Here is a 5,605-nt window from a genome sequence, read left to right on the forward strand (position 1 = left end):
GAAGCTCAAAATTATCAAGATTGATTACAAAAATATTTTATGCTTGAGAAAGATATCCAAACTAATTAATAGGAATGAAGAAAAATTACGTGGTTCAATAATAGCTTACATCTACAAGCGACGACGAACAAATTTCATCATATCAAATTTGGGATAGTACAAATTGGTGTAAAAGCACTCTTACAAACCCAAATTCCAAATATACTCAAATAGCTCTTTCTCACAAATACAAACCAAAGAATCAAAGGTTCACAAATGCAAAATACTAAATGTAAATTGCACACAAACCAAAGAGAGAGCCACAAATAAAAGTTTGTTAATTACAAGGACACGTATGGTCCCCTAAATAAAAGTTTGTTAATCTTGTCTTACTGCATCTCTATCCCACCCCCCCTATCATGGACAGCGGTGAGCTTTACCGCATGCCATCTCTTGCTATGACAACGTTTTTATTGTTGTTCATTGTGTGGAAGAGAATAGAGAAAGCAAAAGGGTTCCCCTTCTATCATTCTATCTGATAAGGAGAATTTTTAATTGAAAAAATAAAAGTTGATCTCCAAAGACCCGTCAGCTCTATTATGCATACTGAAGATAGTAAGCTGAAGGTAGTAAGCTGAAGGGTAAGCTGAAGATAGTAAGCTGAAGATAGTAAGCCGAAGGTAGTAAGCTGAAGGGTAAGATAGTAAGTTGAAGGTAGTAAGCTGAAGATAGTAAGCTGAAGGTAGTAAGCTGAAGGTAGTAAGCCGAAGGGTAAGCTGAAGGCAGTAAGCTGAAGATAATAAAGCTGACGACCCTAACGAGGTCGTAGGCAAAGCTGACGACCCTAAAGCTGACGACCTTAACGAGGTCGTAGGCAAAGCTGACGACCCTGACGAGGCAGTAGGCGAAGCTGACGACCCTGACGAGGCAGTAGGCGAAGCTGACGACCCTAATGAGGGAGTAGGCAAAGCTGACGACTCTAAAGCTGACGACTCCAATGTATTCTTGACTTGATCACCACGCATGAATGATAAAAAGATGACTTGCTTTCCACGTTCAATATTAGAGTCCTATAAGGAAAGGATTCCGCAATCTACGCTCATAAGGATTTCTATAAGGAAAAGACTTCTACTCCAAGGAAGAGAGGTCCACCCTCTACAACTGTAAAAACCCCAATACCCTCACAAGCCAAGGTACGCATAATTGACCTCGCTCTAGCACTTTAGAGTTGTGAGAAGTTCTAACTTGACCTTCGGAGGGTATTTGGCCGGTACCATACCGGTACTCTTCTTAAGGTCTTCAGCTTTTGTGTTGTGCAGGTGCTGTTTCGAGTATGTGAGGACCGTGTGGCTCACTGGTGGTTTTTTCGGCATCATCAGTTGGCGCCGTCTGTGGGAAAGATTTTTACAACTTGTAAGCCATATTATCGCTTCCTGGACAAAGAGTTGCATGGTACTTACTCGCTCGATGGCGACCACCAACAACGTTCAAGGAGACGAACCACGCCCAATTGCACTCGAGAGACAGGTGCAGACTCTCATTGCAATCGTGGAACGCCTCACTAAGCAAAACAACGATCTGGAGGAACAATTATGCCAGAAAAATGCAGTTCATAGCACTCAAGAAAAAGACCAAGAAGGCACCAGTGCCGATAGAAGAGAATGAGAAAGGCTGGAAGGCAGTAATGCTCCTAGTAGACCGGAGCGTCAAAATCTGAGCATGCCATCCCTCACGGATGCAACTCAACCACACATTGCCACGGAGATACAGGCAATAAAGGAACAAATGGAGGTCATGATGAATGCCCTCAAAGGACGGGTATCCAGCGACCTTGACGATTTGGTAAATCGCACCGACTCGCCGTTCACTGCAGCTGTCAATTCCTTCCCCCTACCACATAAATTTCGCATGCCGCATATAGACAGTTACGACGGAGTGAAGGATCCTTTGGATCACCTAGAGACCTTCAAGACCTTGATGCACCTTCAAGGGGTAGCGGTCGAAATCATGTGTAGGGCCTTCCCTACAATGCTGAAGGGCCCCGCAAGGGTATGGTTCAGCCGACTGATACCGAACTCCATCAGCACTTTCGAGGAGCTAAGTGCTCAGTTCACTACACACTTTATTGGGGGACACAGGTATAAGAAGTCCACGGCATGCTTGATAAGTATCAAGCAACGAGAGGACGAGACGCTGAGATCCTACATAACATGCTTCAATAAAGAAGCGCTATCGATCGACGAAGCCGACGACAAAATACTTGCAGCAGCCTTCACAAATGGGTTGCAAAAGGGTAACTTTTTGTTCTCACTATACAAAAACGACCCCAAGACCATGTCGGAAGTACTCTACAGGGCCACCAACTACATAAATGCTGAAGACGCGCTTCTGACTCTAGAGAAGAGAGAAAGACAGGAAGATACGCAACAGGACAAAGGGTGGAAGATGGCAAGAACTGGAGACGCTGGACGGACAGAAGCTACACCACCCATGGAACACCAAGCACCTACGGAAGTACTACTAGTAGAAAGGATGGCATGAAGAGCGGCACCCCTTTATTTCTAGTTTACCTTAGTGAATTTTAGTTATACTCCTCAGTTTTTCTATTTACTTTAGTTTTTGCTACAAAGCCCAAAGGGCAGGTTTTTGTTTTCTTTTTAAGAACTACTTTTTCTATGAATGCATGATTTATTATAATAAGAGGAGTTTATTTAGACATGGCTAAGTCGCCTACGGGTAGACACATGACCAAAGTCGCCTACGGGTGGACAGTCACTATGCTAAGTCACCTACGGGTAGACGCATGGCCAAAGTCGCCTACGGGTGGACGGTCACTATGCTAAGTCGCCTATAGGTGGACGGTCACTACGCTAGGTCACCTACGGGTAGACGGTCACTATGCTAAGTTACCTATAGGTAGACGCATGGCTAAAGTCTCCTACGGGTGGACAGTCACTATGCTAAGTCACCTACGGGTAGACGCATGGCCAAAGTCGCCTACGGGTGGACGGTCACTACGCTAAGTCGCCTACAGGTGGACGGTCACTACGCCAGGTCACCTACGGGTAGACGGTCACTATGCTAAGTCACCTACGGGTAGACGCATGGCTAAAGTCGCCTACGGGTGGACGGTCACTACGCTAAGTCACCTACGGGTAGACGGTCACTACGCTAAGCAACCTACGGGTAGACGCGTGGTTAAAGTTGTCTACAGGTGAATAGTCATTACGTTAAGTAACCTACGGGTAGACGCATGACCGAAGTCGACTATGGGTAGATGATCACCATACTAAGTCGCCTACAAGTGGACGACCAAAATGATGACGAGGTACCAACACTTAGTTACCTCAATAAGTCCACAAAGTGGATGACCCTATTAAATCCACAAGGTGGACAACATTGATGAGTCCAAAGTGGACGGCCTCAAACTGAGAGAATGAAAAGTTATTAAGTCCACAAAGTGGACGAGTTTATCATTGAGTCTACTGCTAAGTCCACAATAGACAAATTCATTACCAAGTCTACAAAGTAGACGAGCGTAAGTTCACAAAGTGGACGGGCCTATTGCCAAGTCTACAAAGTAGACGAGTTTAATATAAATCCACAAACTTGACCAAAGTCTATAAGGCAAATCAGCCTAAGTTCACAAAGTGGACAGGCATATTACCAAGTCTACGAAGTAGATGAGCCTAAGTCCACAAAGCGGATGACCCCTCAAAAATGAATGAACTTATCCACAAAGTGGATGAATGTATGACTTGTCCCACAAATGGACGAGTCCATCAAGTAAAAGCAAGCTAATGCCATTATCCACAAATGGATGGATTTGTGAACAAATCCATAACAGGCTGGGCAAGGACGACGCTATCATCTTTTAGGTCTGCCACGAAGTTGGTAAGATCGTCACCTTCCTCAAAAATAGTGTCGCCCACGAGTGTTGACTGTAGAGGCTCATCCGAAAACAGAACAGATCAATTCGTGCCACATGCTCAAGCATTTAATAAAGGCTGCTCGAGGCGTCACACATAAGTGACCTTTCTGACAATGTTAACTCCATAACCCGGCAGCTAAAGCTGACGAGGTTATGGAGTGGGGGGCAACTGATAAGGAGAATTTTTAATTGAAAAAATAAAAGTTGATCTCCAAAGACCCGTCAGCTCTATTATGCATACTGAAGATAGTAAGCTAAAGGTAGTAAGCTGAAGGGTAAGCTGAAGGTAGTAAGCTGAAGATAGTAAGTTGAAGGTAGTAAGCTGAAGATAGTAAGCTGAAGGTAGTAAGCTGAAGGTAGTAAGCTGAAGGGTAAGCTGAAGGCAGTAAGCTGAAGATAATAAAGCTGACGACCCTAATGAGGTCGTAGGCAAAGCTGACGACCCTAAAGCTGACGACCTTAACGAGGTCGTAGGCAAAGCTGACGACCCTGACGAGGCAGTAGGCGAAGCTGACGACCCTGACGAGGCAGTAGGCGAAGCTGACGACCTTAATGAGGGAGTAGGCAAAGCTGACGGCTCTAAAGCTGACGACTCCAATGTATTCTTGACTTGATCACCACGCATGAATGATAAAAAGATGACTTGCTTTCCACGTTCAATATTAGAGTCCTATAAGGAAAGGATTCCGTAATCTACGCTCATAAGGATTCCTATAAGGAAAAGACTTCTACTCCAAGGAAGAGAGGTCCACCCTCTACTACTATAAAAACCCCAATACCCTCACAAGCCAAGGTACGCATAATTGACCCCGCTCTAGCACTTTAGAGTTGTGAGAAGTTCTAACTTGACCTTCGGAGGGTATTTGGCCGGTACCATACCGGTACTCCTCTTAAGGCCTTCAGCTTTTGTGTTGTGCAGGTGTTGTTTCGAGTGTGCGAGGACCGTGTGGCTCACTGGTGGTTTTTTCGGCATCATCAAGTTTCATAACAGTTTTCCTTCCATAATTTTAGGGAGTTAGTTATAGAGTTTAGCTTGCTTGCTTCATGTATATATAGAAGTAGTGGCCTTGTATAGTTTTTCATTCTTTTGTACTCTCTATTCATTTGCTTTCATCAATAATAATCTTAGTTCTATTTAGAGAGAGTCTTCTAGAAATTTTACACCTTTTACCCCTACCAAGTTGTTTGGATCTTAGAATATGCCATAAACAGAACAAGCACAGTGTTGAGGTCCAAAATTTCACAACAAAGCCCATTCCATAAAAAATAAAGAAGGCCCAATTCATGCAGCAAGAAGAATTGACATTAAGGCCCTATGTATGTTCAAATTTCCAACAAAAAAAAGCCATTAAAAAGTCCAGCAAATTCCAGTGAAAGAATTGGGCCGGGATCCCCAGAGGCTGCTAGAGGCTCAGGATCCTCAGGACGCACAACATGCTCTAAGTAAGATTGAAACGACTCAAAGCATAAAGGATGAAGGACAAACAGGTCTCAAGCGCCCAGTCAAGGAACCATTCATGAACAAAGGAGCTGCACCTCAAGGAACCAAGAATGAGAAAACCATAAGTAGAAGTGGCTGGGGAGGAGCTTTCAACCCAGCAGTAAAAGATTCTGATTGTTTGGGAAAAATGACAAGGATGGAAGGCAACCAAAAGCTGAAAAAGTGAACAGGGCCAAAATAGCTAGGATCAGTAA

This window comes from Quercus suber, unplaced genomic scaffold (assembly GCF_002906115.3).
Source record: "Quercus suber isolate HL8 unplaced genomic scaffold, Cork oak 2.0 scaffold_209, whole genome shotgun sequence".
Taxonomy (NCBI): domain Eukaryota; kingdom Viridiplantae; phylum Streptophyta; class Magnoliopsida; order Fagales; family Fagaceae; genus Quercus; species Quercus suber.